Raw genomic sequence first — 15841 nt, 5'->3', positions numbered from 1 at the left:
GCTGCCCAGCACTGACACCAAAGATGTAAGCTATGTACATAAGCTATGGGGCAACCCCAGACCATAGAAAGCCCCAAATTCACCATTCCAAATGTGGTCTGCACCCTTGTCAAACTGAAAACTCTAAGTCCAACCACCCTCATTCTGGGGCCGTGTGTAGTTAAATGGACTGCTCTACACATACAGAAAGATGACAGTATCCTTAGTAATTCCCCCAACTTCAGGCCTCACAGTTCGCTGGTTAATGTCCTGACTCACCCCATCCTTCTCATGGGACCACTCTCTCTCTTCCTCACAGTAACTCCTGGAGAGATGGGGAGCCGTCCATCACACATCACTGGATCTGCTGAGGACACCCCCGAAGGCCAGCCACACTCACAGTGACGTAACGAATGAACGGTTTGTTCAAATAATTAATCAATGAACTCAATGAACTCCCCAAATTCACCCTCTCGGAGAAACTACTATGAAGCACAGCAAAGAGATGCCACTCGCCCTGAATACACAGCCATAATCTGACCCATTGGGACTTCTGTAAACACATTGGAAAAGGAAGTGTCAATAGTTCTTAGCCTAAGGCTAGCATCGCCGGAGGTGACTTAGTTTTTCCACCATGGTCGGAGGCCACGCTTGGTCTGCAAGCGGCCACCGGCAGCATCCTCTACTGTGCCCTCCAACCCTTGGATGCTGTACAGCCGTTTGCTGCTCGCTCACTGTCAGCCCTCGCCGTTTCTTCCAGCACCCTGCTGTCTCACATCCTCCCTGTCTGGACTCTCTTCTTCATTATAGTACTCCTTTTTTCCATCAAAGCCTTTGGTCCTCATTACACAGACTGACGCTGTTTAATCAGCTCGAAAACACACTGATAAGCGCTGCTCTGCTCTCCACTGACTACCTGAGATTACACATGCCCTCCCGTGAGCCTAACCCAGGGTTTGTTTTTTTTTTTTCCCAACCCTGAAAATAATGACAAGCAGCCCCTCACCCACCCCCACTCCGGTTCATTCATTCCTGTAAGAAAATCCAACTCTGCAGAGCATCAATTAAGGCCTGGGCTCTGTGCTCTCTGGCTCCTGCCCAAGTCAAACACTTATGTAAATCCCACGCCACCGCTGTCTGGACTGAACGCAGACCAGGGCACACAGCTTTTCTGGAGTTTTCCTTCTGTTTACCCACTGTCAAGTGGGTATTTCCCAGGCAGCCTCTCCTCCTCCCACAGAGACTGGCGGCAACCACTCTACCCCCACCCAGGCAACCAAATGTGACATCAAAGGAGCTCCGGAATGGCCATCTGTCCCTGCCACACCAATGTTTATGCAATGTGGGCAGAAGAGGGACAAGCCAGGGAAGAGTATCCCAAGCACCCGACTCAAAGCACCAACATCCCAAACCGTATATACCACAGACAGCTACTACTCAAGACCAAGATGGTCTCCAGTATATACCACCGACAGCTACTACTCAAGACCAAGATGGTCTCCAGTATATACCACAGACAGATGCCACTCAAGACCAAGATGGTCTCCAGTATATACCACAGACAGATGCCACTCAAGACCAAGATGGTCTCCAGTATATACCACAGACAGATACTACTCCAGACCAAGATGGTCTCCAGTATATACCACAGACAGATGCCACTCAAGACCAAGATGGTCTCCAGTATATACCACAGATAGATGCCACTCAAGACCAAGATGGTCTCCAGTATATATCACAGACAGATGCCACTCAAGACCAAGTGGTCTCCAGTATATACCACAGACAGATACTACTCAAGACCAAGATGATCTCCAGTATATATCACAGACAGATGCCACTCAAGACCAAGATGGTCTCCAGTATATATCACAGACAGATGCCACTCAAGACCAAGATGGTCTCCAGTATATATCACAGACAGATGCCACTCAAGACCAAGATGGTCTCCAGTATATACCACAGACAGATGCCACTCAAGACCAAGATGGTCTCCTGCTCCTTGAAAAGACTAGACTGGAACAACTTTTCTGCGGGAATTCAAAGAGCCAGCTCAATACACTCCACTTGTGGACAAACATCTAAAACTAAAGAGAGATTCCTAGTTCTTCAGTTTTTCAAATATCATCCTCCCGATATTCAAACCATACCTAGTCATGGTGTTTCAAGCAACACTGACTTTAACCAATTCATAAAACACTAAAGACCGCCGGGCAGTGGTGGCGCATGCCTTTAATCCCAGCACTCGGGAGGCAGAGGCAGGCGGATCTTTGTGAGTTCAAGGCCAGCCTGGTCTACAGAGCGAGATCCAGGAAAGGCGCAAAGCTACACAGAGAAACCCTGTCTCGAAAAACCAAAAAAAAAAAAAAAAGACCTTGCCAGCATAGAAATGAACACAAAGGCTCCACATTCTACAGTCAACGTGGCATCATCAAAGGCCCTGTTTCTCTCTAGAGTCAATGTGACCATAAGACATCATCATCAAAGGCCTATTTCTCTCTAGGACTGAAGTTCAGTGTGCATGGGGACAGAAGTCAGATAAAGCACAAAGATGAGTTCAGTCCAGCTATGTGAGTCCCATTTCTGGACTCAAAGAGGAGACTTACACATGCCACAGGAAGGAAGTTTAGTCAAGCAGCCAGTCCCCCTGTGCCCACCTCCCACATCCATACATCCAACCAGCTGTAGACTGGAAAGCACTTGAAAAAAAGCCGTGCATCTATACAACACAAGTACAGATAAACTTCTGTCATTATTCCCTAAGTACTAATATACAACAAATTTCATAGCACTTATATGGTATTAGGCATTGTAAGTATTGAGAAATGAGTCACAGCAAAACAAGATGATGCTTTTTTTGTTTGGTTTGGTTTTTGGTCTTTGAAATTTGATCGTGGGGGTGGGGAGGGGGTTGCAAGGGTAGAGGGCAGATGTGAGGAAACAGGGAAAAAAAACAAACAAATAAACAAACAGGATGAGGCATACAGTACCATGGGGGCTCGAACATCTGCGTATTCTGAGACCCAAAGAGAAGATCTTGGAACTCGTCTCCCTACCCTGAATGAGAGCACTTAACAGAATGCCAGGTACATAGTAGGTGCTCAGCGTGTGTAGTGTATTTATTTATCTAGAGACAAGGTCTCGATAAGTAGCCCTGGCTGGCCTAGAACCCACTATGTCAACCAGGCTGGCTTCGAACTCACAGAGATCAGCTTGCTTTGGCCGGGATTGGATGTGCCACCATGCCCAGCATGCAGTCTCTTTCCTTTGGCTCTCTGACTCCCAGGCTAGCCATCTTTCCACCACCTTAAAATGAGGGACACACCCAAGAAGGAGAGCATGTCTGGTTATCTTGCTGAGAAATGGCTATGGAATATGGCTGGCCACCAGATAAAACTCAACACACTGAATTCCAACTGACATCTTTGGTATCTTTCAAAAGTGGGGGATGGAGCACAAAGCTTGGCAAGTTTATCTTCCCATTTCCACGGAACTCGCTTCGCCACAGGCCTAGCACTGGGAGCAAATGGACATTATTCATCACATAAACCTGCTCTGGCTCCCTTGGGGTGGATGGCTGGGCCCTGCACTCAATGCCAAGGGATGATGCATCCATCGCATAACTCAGCTGGAGCGGCTGCACTGTGAAAACACACGGGTTCAGACAAGCACAGGCTCCCGTCAGGTCTGCCCCCTTGCTTCCTTTCAAACCGGCTCGTTCACCTCGGTGTTTCCCCTCACTTGAAGAACTTAGAAACAAACCTGACCATTTCTCCGGGTGGCTGTGAACAGGTTTTAGGTGACCTCAAACAGTTCCTAGATACTCGCTACATGGACAGAGCCCCCAAAGATTTGTAATACACTCTCAGGGAGGAAGGCCTTCAAGAGGAGGAGTGGGAAGGCACACGTGGAGTTGAAAGGTCAGGAGTCCAGAGTAGGAAGGCAGCAGGAGGAGGTGGACCCACCTTGGGGAGAGGTAAACAATGACTGAGCAGAGAGCTGGGGGAGCTGCCCCAGGGGGAAGCAAGGACAGGCCAGCATGCCCTGTGACAGAGCTGAGAAGACTGGTTCACAGCAGCCTCTCCTGAAGCACCCCAATATCCTATGCAGCCACTGTGATCCACGCAATGGCGTAGGAAGGGGAAGCAGCCCCACGGGAGGGGAGTCCTCGGAGCACCTCAGGAGAACAGACGAGGGAGCAATTCCCAACTCTGTTGCTCTAGACAACTGACTTAAGCCAGGGACGAGACATATGCATGGTGTGCTAGCTCCTGAAAAGGAGGAAGCCACAGGGAGTCCATGGGAAAGGGACAAGGTGAAAATGGTTCCCAGGGGTAAGGGACAGAAGAGTGCCCTACTGCACAGGGGCAGTTCTTGCTGACATCACCTCTACCTCTGGAAAAGAGTGCCTAACCCAATTAGGATCGCACCGTGTGATAGCCAACACCCAAGGAGCTTTCTCTGGCAGCTGCTGGGCTTGTTAGAGGGGCGTGGCCAGGGCTGGCTCCGGGTTCTGGCTTGGAGCAGCAACAGGCAATACTGGACGAACAGGTTACAGCAGGGCCCACTAGCAGGACCTGGAATGCTGGTGGGAAACCTTAGAAGCTGCAGGGGTCGGTCAGGCCTCAGGAAGCAGCTGCCATGCCATGCCGGTTCCTATTTTGTTCAAAGTCGGCAGCCCCCAGCCTCTTACCATTAAAAAAATGAATACACGGTGTCCCGTCACCAAGGCTCGGATAAATTAGTGAGCAGCAGGCAAACTTGGGAAGAATCATAGCAACTTCCTATTGCTCAAAACCTTCATTTTTTAAAAAAATACTTATTTTATGTGTATGAGCGTTTTGCCTGCGTGTATATAAATGCACTACATGTGAAGCAGGCGACCATGGAGGCCAGAAGAGGACACTGAATACCTTGGAACTAGAATTATGTACAGCTATAAGTTACCACTTGGGCGCTGGGAATTGGACCCAGGTCCTCTGGAAGAGCAGCAAGTGCTCTTAGCCACTGAGCCATGGCTCCATCCCTTCAAAAGTACCTTCGGGTGTTAATCATTCTCTCCCAATGAAATCCACATTCAGAGAGCGGAAGCGGAAAAGCGCGTAGCCCTCCCTTTCTGTTGGGTCTCCAAGGAGGAAAGAAAAATGTCTTTTCGAAGCCTTGGTCCTCCAAGTGACTCAGAACATGCATGTTTAATTAACCCTAGATCCCTCCTGGTAAAGCTTCAGGCTCTTCACACAATGAAAGTGTCCGGTCTGACCACATCGATGACACTCCCATGAAATGTCATGCTTTCCCCAAGCACATTCTGTAGGTAGAGGAAGACTGATCTCTCTCATTTAACACAACAATAAACACACACACTTTGGGACACCAAGTTCCCCCCTGTGCCATCAAATCTGTTCTTTCTTCCCCTTTCCTAGAACCAGATGAGCAGGCAAAGGGGGAGCCTGGAACACCGAGGTAGGAACTCAACCTCTGAGGTCTCCAAAACAATGTAACAGTGGCAAGAACCCACACGCCTGCACCCCTGAGAATCTGAAGCCCTCACAAGTTTCAAAGCTCTTCCAATTCTGAGTGGGGAGAACAGTAGCCCCCTTCCCACCGAGACCAGTCACCAATACCTCACTTTCCATTGTCCCCAAACAGCAGTCTGTGCGGCACTCTGAGACAATAAACACTTAAAGGTCTTGGAGGTCAAACGCTTATTCCCCAGCCTCAGGCAAACGCCACACTTACCCCAGGCCAAAGAGAAGAGCCTTCATCAGGGTCTCCAAAGGTGCCATCTGAAGGGGTGCTCACGTCCTGGGAGAGGGACTGGAATTCAGAACACCATCGTCTCTGGGGCGGACTCTCCCTTCCTCTTTCTCGGCCCCGCTTTCAGGTCTGGAAAGGTGGGTTTCAGTCCACAAGGGTTCTACCTGTCAGAGCAGATAAAGAACGGGTTTAGGCTCATTTTGCATATATTTCAAGAACACTCTTAAGGGGTGTTGTATAACAGTTTGCTCCAAGATTAAAACATTCCACCCTGCAGGAAAGTTCCTTGAGCATGAAGGTAAACCACTCAAAATAGCCTTAGGAAGTCCCTGAAATTGACCAGTTTAAAAAAAAAAAATTAGGAGCTGTAAAGAAGTCTCTGAGACCAGACCAGCTGCCTGGAAGAGGGTTAGACCAGAGTCACCTGGAAAGGATAACCTGGTGAACTGCCTGCAGGCTGTGCCGTGTGCTCCAGGTTCCCAGCTTTATGAGCTGTCACTGATGCTCAGTGGGCCTTGGTGATGCAGCTGTCTTTGAGGCATTTCTGCTCCTGGAAGTGACCCCTCACCCATATTCCTGTAATAACCCCAATAACACTCACTAGTTCACCAAGCTGGACTTTGGTGGTATCTACATTTTGGTCTGTTGTGAGATCCCTATACAAAGTAGGGGTGTGTGTGTGTGTGTGTGTGTGTGTGTGTGTGTGTGTGTGTTTAGTCTCCCCAGGAAAAGCTTAGTCACACAATAAGAGGACACAGGAAAAGCACCTCACAGGTCACAGACAGTACTTTTGTGCTGAGTACCACATGGATACTTGGGAATACACCTGGTATTTGAGCAATCCCAGGGACATTTACAGGCTCTTATTCTAGGCTTTGTAGATAGTGCGGTAGCGACTATATCTACCCATCCGATCTCACCGACTGTGGGGACACCAGGGCGGCTGAATGAAACTCTGCGATAAGGACAAAGTCTCGCCAGTCCTCACGAATCCATCATGCAAGCAAAACTTTCCAAAAGTGGTGATAACTGCCCCCAGACTCTCACCAGGTGAACGTCATGCTAACACTGGTTCAAAAGCACTCAAAGGAGGGCAAGCCACTTGTGAGAACTCTACCTTCTGCTCCTCCCCGTCTCTAACGTCTACTGGAATCAGAGAGCACCGCCAGCCTAGCAGAGCAGACAGGCCGGACCAAGAGCAGCTGTGTGTCTGTCTTCCTTGAACTCCACACCTGAAGCTTATTCGTTACAATATATAAGGCAGGGCTCAATCCTTGGGCACAGTGGAGAACGGTGATCATGGGACCACAATGTACATGAATGCTACTCCAGCTCATCCTCTCTCCTACCCCCAGTTCAGTCCTTGTCATTCCAGATGCAGAAATATGAGCAAATCATACCGTGTATTCCCCAGGACATTTTCAGCTGCCCATCTCTCAGAAGATTAAATGGCTTAGGGTCGGGGGACCTCAAAACCCAATATTCCTTTCTAAATTCCAGGCAATCACCACAGCCCTGAACACTCATTTTCCCACCTCGGCTATCCCATGGGCACGTTTTCCTGGTCTTGGTTAAGTGTACGGTTTTAAGAGCATGGCACTTCTGTTCAAAAGGAAATTAGAGAAAGGTGAGGAGGAAAAGAAAAGAGACGAGATGAACTGAAAAATAATAATCATCCCAGGAAGATATAGTAAAAACTGGAGAGAAGAAATACACAATCACTTTACTAGCAATTAACTAGAAAACTAAGATTAAAACAGGAAATTTAAAAGGTGTCCCTGGTGACCTCACTCACTTATAATGAAGAGGGAACAGATAGGGAGAACACTTTTGTTTTATTCCATTTCCAACTCTACTTTATCCCGTTTCACTGTTCTGATAGGCAGAGAGAGAGAGAAGTGCTGAGCTTCGAAGTATGACAAGAAAGGACAGGGAACAGGAGACACCGAAGAGCCTCCATTCACAAAGAGCCTATGTGGGCCAAATCACATGAAAAGTGTCCTGCCTAGATATTCTCAGGAAAATCCCACAACCGCAAGTAGTTTGCATATTTATCTCATCATTGAAGATATGGAAATTCAAAAGTAATTATCCTGAGACCTCACAGTTCACTGGCAGAGCCAGAGTCAAAGCCCTTGGATTGCCACACACTCAGAAAGATCGCACTAAACTTTAAAACACTCAGGCTCATGCATTAAATATGAACAGAAATGAAATGTTCCTCCCCAGTCATTACCACAATTTGTCTACTCTTGCACAAGGTAAATGTGTATGCTGAGAGGGTTGAATGCTCCCACACTTCACATTAAATTACCTCAAAGCCTCACGCACACTCTGGCTTGATGCTTCTAAAACAATTTCACTGGGTGTGCCCCAGTGAATCCACAATACCCACCTTGGAACAATTTGGTCCAATATGTAGGATGCGCACACACAGAAGGCATGCTTTAATAAACAGAAAAATACAATCAACATCAAAGATGCAAAGAGAAGTACATAATGTCTTCCTCCTTACAGCTTGTTTTCAAAGGATGTCATAAAACCTTTCTTGACAGCATCCCATAAGGCAGAAGTTTTTAGATGTACACTTGAATGTTTTTAATTCAGGAAGGAGGTGGGCTTTGTGTGTCAACTACAAACAACCCAAGTTGTTCTTCCAATAGCAATAAAATTGACAACATGTTAGCAAGACTGATCAGGAAAATACACACAACTGGGGGAGTGTGTCTTCATGGTGTGGCACTTGCCTGGCATGTCATGTATATTTGGCCCAGCAAAACACACACACACACACACACACACACACACACACACACACACACACTCATGCAGGCACGCACAGAAAGTGAGTAAAGGAATAAATAACCAATGCCAAGAATGGAAAAGGAAACATTTTTACATATGCCTCAGTCTTTAAAAACCGAATCTATCGAATATAACTAACTGTACACCAATATACTTCAAACCCTAGACGAATTGGAAAACTGCCAACGAAAATTAGTTACTAAAACAAAATTTCAGTGGTCCTGTCTCTGTGACACATTGAACTCCAAACTTTAAAAGTATATGAAACAAACAGAGCCAAACCAGGAGGGGGAGAGGGAGCCAAAAGAAAAGCATGGTACAAGAATTGGGTTATTCAGAAACTTAGTGGCCCCATGGCCGAATCAACCCCAGCTTCAGGCATCTGCATAACAGTCCCCAGTGACAACTACCCAAGACCCTTTCATCTGTGAATCACTGCTTCCCCTTTCTCTGAGGGTTACTGTTCCATAAACTCCATCTATTACTCAATGTTGCCCTTGCCATCACAAGATCCAGTTCAGCCACCGCCTGTGGAGTGACAACAGGTTCCTCAGGAGTAGGCGTGACAACACCATGCTCCAAGCCACCTACCTATTGGGCTGTTCCTGGAGCCACTACCAGGTGTGACAGCCTGGGCCATACCACCTGACCTCCCTTGGGAGGTGTCTAGTTTGGTTGAAGAGTCATTCCTTCACATACAGGTCTTTCCCTTCAAGGAAGCAGAAGGTTCCCAGCAAGCTAACTGTGGCCCCAGCAGCCTGTACCCGAGCTGCAATACCTGAGTGGAAGACTGTTGAGCCAACCAAGCCGTCCCACCCAACGCTAGGAAAATGACAAGATCAGCTGGCAACGCCTCCTATTCCTCTCACTCCAAACTGGGGGAGAGCTTGTCGCAAAATGGATAGTTAGTTGCAAACTGAAGCGCCATCCATCCCGCCATCTTTTATCCTAAAAGTAATTTCAGGAAGGATTGGCTAACAATAAGCATTCAAAATCCTAGCTCCAAGTGCATCACCGAGCTACTGATCAGACTTGAAATAAGCAAAACAGGTATGTCAGCCTCAAAACTTCCTTCTAACCACACACCCAGGAAAGCCTAATGAAAACCAGGACACGGGGGTGGGGGGGTGGGGGAGCCAAGTTTATGCTTTGCTAGGATATTGTCACTTACAAAGACCCCAACCCCCGGTGCCACCCTCTAGCGAAACTTCCTCTCTTCACCCCACCCAAAATTCGCTTAGGCAATGGATCAGAAGATCAGCCAGCTGCGGCAGAAAAACTCACATTAAAAAGGAGTTCCAGATAAACCGAGTTCCCCCGTGGCAAGGGGCTTCTAGCTCAACTAACCTAAATGCAAAACTAGCAGGAAAACCTGAGACTTAGTGCCTCGTTCTGGAACTCCCATCCAGGTGCTGGTCCGGAGCCACAGCTTCAGACTATCCGAAAACCAGTCCAGCCTAGAGTCCCAAACCTCTCCAAAGGGATTCCCTCCATCCCCCACCCCCCACCCATACACAGCTTAGTAATTGCTGGAGGCGCGCAGCAGGGTTGGGTCCGAAGCAGGAAGCATCTTTGGCGGGTGTCAGGATCGGTCCCACCGTCTCCGTCCCGTTTCCCATACAATGATCCGCGGTAAAGCAAGGGAGAAGTTTCCCAGCCAGAAGCCCTTTTCCAGGGGGTCAGAACCCACACAGCAGCCTGCTACCCACAGCTCAGCACAGCGCCCTGTAGCTGAGCATAAACTAAGCAGGGCCAGGGCTCCAGCCACTCAGGCTCCCGCCTCAGGCCACAGTTAAGGGTTCCGGGGCTCTCACCCATCCTCACCACAGTCTCGCGCCGCAGCTTCCAGCGCCAGCAGCGCCTAGGAGATTCACCGGTGGAAAATGGATCGAATTTTCCGAAGCTCATTCATGGCTCAGCGAGGCGCGCACTCCCGGCTGCCTTTCCATCTCTTAAACTTCCAGTAACTGAAATCAGGAAGCTGTAGCCTTCCCAGCTGCCGGCAAGGGAGTGGGTGTAACTTGTGAAGTTTCGTGCTATGATGAATCTGGTCATTTGGGTGTGTTGGAGAGGGCCTGGAGCTCCTCCCTCCTCCTCCTCCTCCTCCTCCTCCTCCTCCTCCTCCTCCTCCTCCTCCTCCTCCTCCTCCCTCTCCGCCCCCGTCTTCAGTTTAATTCTTGCCTAGCTGAGGACTGTGTCTGGCTGTCATTCAGTCCAGCACTCTGCTTTCCACACCCTGGGAGCGATTTATTCCTATAGGGTCTTGACTATTTTACAAAGGAAACTGGGCGCTCTGCACAAGGCATACGCCCCTGTCAGCTTTTGCCTGCACACAGCAAGACCACAGTGTCTCTTAAAGGATCACTACACCCCTTACCAGGTCCCTTCAGGGGCAGAACTATGGACAGTTTGCTGGACTGAGATGCAATTCCTAAACGTTTGTTTAGAAGAAAACAGAAAAGGGAGGAAAAGAAAAACCTTTAACCATCTATCTTTAAAACCAATGGCAACTGCTCCTATAGTGCAAACTATGCAGAAAATTCTCCAGAAGTTCTCTCTCACTCGCCCTCTAAACAGAAAACGGCCATATGTTTGATTCCCATGAACAATATTTATAGCAGTTTCTAAAAATTGTAGAGGAAACACACTAACTCTAACTTCCCCCACGAAGCACTCCAAAGAGTACACTTTGGGCTCCACCTTGGTTTTGAGACATTAGTTTCATTGAGTAAAACTTCTAATGACCAGTGGTTAATAATAATAATAATAATAATAATAATAATAATAATAATAAAAAGCCTCAGGTGGCCAGTTAGAAAGACCGGAAGCAATCGCCAGACAGCAAACGAGAAACCTGGGGTAACAAACCAGACACTACATCTAAAATGGCCGAAGCAGCCATGGGTGAAATTGATAGAGGAATAAAGCATTATCATTTCATAAGGTTATTATTGGCTGAGCTGAAAGTCAAAGACATTGACCCCTTTCCCCCTACTGCAGGGGCTTTCCTCAAAGATACAGACCACAAAAATACAACCATTACTAAAGGATCATAATGACTCAAACACCAACCAGAACTACAGGCTGGAAGCCCTACGCAGAAAGAAAACGAGAAAGGTAACTTTGGGGTGGGGAATTAACCATCCTCGGTTGGTAAGGAACTGGCTTACAGTGCCTGCCATGTAGACACAAGAACTGAATGATATCCCACCCCCAAGGAAAAACTCCAAAACTTCGGGGACACTGGCCTGTGTCTGCAACCCTAGCAGTGTGGAGGCAAGCATAGAAGGGTTCACTGAAGTGCTGGCCAACCAGCGGAGCTGACTCTGGAAGCCTCAAGTTCAGTGAGAAACCCTTCTTCAAATTATAGAGAATGATTGAAGAGACATCCAAGGCCAGCTTCCGGCCTCCACACACTAACATACAGATGAAAATGTGTACACACACACACCACACACACACACACACACACTGTAACTTCCAGGAAAACACTGATCAGAGTTATTGTGGTAGAAACCACGACGGTTTTAAACTTGACAAATACATGCCCACATATGTAAACATAAGCAAGAAGTGCCTGGCTAATCTTTATGATCTTGATAATCTGCACAGAGATTGGCATAAGATACCTTGGAAGAAAACAAACAAATAAAAACAAATAATGTGCCCATGCATAGTTCTGAAGGAGTAAAATCAAGTGTTTACATGTAGCAGGATCCTAAGCTAGAGATGGCTTTTACCCCAGGGAGTATTTGTAAGTATGTGTAGACACTTTCCATTTTCACAGCTTGGGGAGAGATTCTACAAGGAAGAGGTACAGGCTGCTGCCAAACAGCCTACAGCACCCAGGATGGCCCCATACATAACCAAAAAACTAGCCAGTCCTGGGAGCTCACAGCACCCTTCCTAAGAAAGCCTAAGACAGAAGTGTCACCATCTACTGTTAGCTAATGTCTCACTCATTCCCGTGGCATCATCGACATCACAGTCCCCAGGAATAACACTCCCCTTTCCCCCCACTGATGAGCATTTGATGGCTGAGAACCATCTGCACAGGCTAAGCAGAAGGTGACATCCAGGTCAGCAAGGACACTTCTCGGCCGGGAGGGCAGCCTTGGTGTCCACACACTCACAAGGCTGATGAGTAACTGAGCTGGGGTGAAATACAATAAAGGGGTGAGAAGAAGAAGATGAAAATCGGGGTACCAGCTTTGGAACGGGAGCTAGCCCAGCTGGAAGAGCCGTGCTCCACACGGGGACACGTGAAAGACACAGAGACAGGGGATGATCTCCAGGGGCGCCATCAGTCATTTCAGTGTTGGCAAGCACCAGCCTACGCCACCAGAACAGGAAGGGTGTTTAATCTTGCTACAATGTATCAGAAGATTGTGACAAATCACTTATGGGTAAAAGAACGTGAGCTCCATGGTCCCCGTGGAGGGCAGAAGGGTTTCTGGTCTCGCTGTTCTCCAAGAGGTTTCTTCAAGTTCTGTTTTGCTCTCAAATGACAGATAGTTGTCTGAATGTGTTAGGTACAACGTGACGTTCCCATGCCTGTGTACACTGCACAATGCCCTTGTCAGGGTGATCAGCAGATCCACCACCTCATGCACCGCACTGATTCTGGTAAACATCCCAATCCCTGTCGTTCAGCTGTTTTGAAGCATACAATGCCATCACTGGCTGCAGTCTGCTATGCCCTAGATTCTTGAAGTAACTGTAGCTTTGCATGTACTCTTTGGCAAGGCTCTCCCTCCCCTCTCTCCCCTCCCTCCCTTCCCCCTCCTCCCCCTCCAGCCTCTAGGAACCATTATTGCACTATCTGCTGTTGTTCGAATGAGAATGTCCCCCATGTAGCTCCTGCATTTCAATACTTGGCTCCCAGTGGTGGCACTGTTTGGGGAGGTGTGCCAGCCTTGCTGGAAGAAGGACATCACAGCTTTGAGACCACATAGCTTCACTCACTTCCAGTTCACTCTCTCCACTTCCGGCTTTTGGCTAAGGATGCTATCCCTCAGCTTCCTGGTCCTGTTACCATGCTTCTCCCTACCTCCGCCACTCCCCAGTGATGGACTCCTTCCTCTCAAGAACTGTGAGCCATAAACTCCCCCTTCTGTAAATTGCTTTGGTCGTGGTATTTTATCACAGCAGCAGAAAATTAAGTAATACGGGGAGGTTATGGAACCTTTGGGAGATGCAGTTGGAGGAAATGTCCAGGGTAGTGGGCTTCAAGAGTTCGTAGCCAGGCCCTACTTCCTGTTCCCTTTATTTGCTATATGTGGATAAAGGTGTGGTCAGCCTGCTGTCCTGTCTCACCCACCATTCCAGAACCTAACACTCTGGAACCATTAACCAAACAAATGATGTCTCCTGTAAGCTGCTATTGGTCATGGGGTTTGTTTCAATGGGAAGTAACAAAAACATTATCCTAAGAAGTGTGTCATTTACTCCTGGAGCCCACAGAGACTCTCAGTTCTTCTTTCTGAGATGCTTTAATTTCTTCCTGGGATGAGGGAAAAAGGTACTGAGGATGTTTGTCCGTTGCTCTACCCAGTACTTCCCAGAAGACGGCTTGCTCATTTTGAATCCCCCTGAAGCCACACTCGGGGCAGGCACCAGATGAATTTACGCTGGATTGCACTGAATCAGCTCCCATCTCCTTCCCTATTTCTTAGGCCTGCCTCAAAGTGGAGTTTCCTGTGGCTGCTTCTGGTGACCTCCCCCAAAGACTCCTTCAAGTCCAATCTGAGCCATCCATGAGGATATAATTAGCACCTAACACCTGCTCTTATCATTTAGTACCTGGAAATTTTCTAAGACCTAGAAAGAAAGGCCGCTGACACAGGAAAACCCACTAACATCTGAACAGAGACGCCTCCAGGCAGAGTGGACCTCAGAAGAATATCATTTCCCACCAAAACGTGTGCTCCTAGAGCCGGAGGGCTGCCCAGAGAAAGACCAGCTGGAGCACCCACCATGCATTAGACCAATGTGTGGTAAGGAAGACACCCAATCCTCTTCAACTTGCCTGCATCTTAAAGTTTAAAACTCATTGGATTTTTTTCTCTCTCTCTCTTAAAAGGTCTTATTCATTTAGGAAAAGAAAATATAAATGCAGTTATGAACCTGACCCAATGCAATGGAACTTGTGCATGAGAACAAGGTAATTCTGAACCAAAGAAATGTGTCCAGTAGAGGGAGCACTCACTAGTCCCCAACAGATTCTCAAGATCAGAATCACCATGGGGATGATAACAGATCCATGTTACAAAAATAATCCCCTATTAATGAAAGTGAAAATGCCCTTATAAGTTTTTTTTTTGAAACATCAGAAACAGTGGCACCCTTAAAAGGTCTCTACATTATTATCGATATTGATACAAGAACCAGCAAAGTAAACATGGTAGAAAACAACAATAAGTACATGGAGAAACATCCAGAAATAGCTAAATCTCTCTATTTCCAAACTCTGTCAGTTACATTCATAGTCCAACGTGAATACTTAGCTGGCTGTGGCAATGCGTCTATGTAATTCCAGCAATTTAGAGTCCAAGGCTGGAGGACTGACTTCCAGCCAGCATGGGCTAGATAGCAAGCCTTTGTTTCAAAAAAAAAACCAAAAGGAAAGGAAAATAACATGTTAGGTTTATTCACGCTTATTCTTGCCAAAAGTTACTCGGCTCCGTTTTTAGCTTGCTGTTTCACACGTTAGGTTTCTAAGAGATGACTTTTCACATTTCCGTCCTGTTCAATGGCATGGTGCCATTTGCCGGTCACTGTCCTCTGGATTTCCATTTAAGGGTCTTCAGAACCAGCTTGCACAGGAATCCAGGCAGCTTCACCCAAAATGCACCAATTAGCAAAGGTAAGTCTACAGCCAAGATGCCGGTACCTCAGTGACATTCACTTCCACCTTGGCCGGCTCCAGAAGAGAGAGCTGAGGGGGCTCCCAAGTGCAGAGTAAGAGGCGCTCACACCAACCTGCTCGTTACCTAGCAACAGCCCATCAGCAGCAAGGCTCGAGAGCAGTGACCACCTCCTCAAATTAGGTGATGCCCTGCAAGGGTATTAAGTAACACAGACAAATTACCTGACTGTAAATAAAGGGCCCGTTTCCCAGAATGCTTGCAGTTCTACATACACATCCTGTCAATCCTGTAGAGCCACCACAGACAGTGATCCATTCCTGTGGAAAGATGTCCTATGGCTACTTATAGACTGACTGTCAAAACAAATCATTTATATCTGAAACTGGTTGAGGGCTAAATATGAATTCGTGTCTCCCACCCTCATGCTTCAT

General features: G+C 47.5%; 1 protein-coding gene across 1 annotated transcript in view; it reads right to left on the bottom strand.

Annotated features, from left to right (window-relative positions):
- Positions 1-15841, bottom strand: part of Tiam1 (TIAM Rac1 associated GEF 1) — a 292115-nt gene that overhangs the window by 179788 nt on the left and 96486 nt on the right. Inside the window, exon 2 of the mRNA XM_059276856.1 lies at positions 5719-5900. The gene's annotated coding sequence lies outside the window, so the exon portion shown is untranslated. The remainder of the gene's footprint in view (positions 1-5718; positions 5901-15841) is intronic.

The sequence above is a fragment of the Peromyscus eremicus genome, chromosome 12 (genome assembly GCF_949786415.1).
Source record: "Peromyscus eremicus chromosome 12, PerEre_H2_v1, whole genome shotgun sequence".
NCBI lineage: Eukaryota > Metazoa > Chordata > Mammalia > Rodentia > Cricetidae > Peromyscus > Peromyscus eremicus.
Note: the sequence above shows the minus strand (reverse complement) of the source record. Positions and strands in the feature narration are given on the sequence as shown.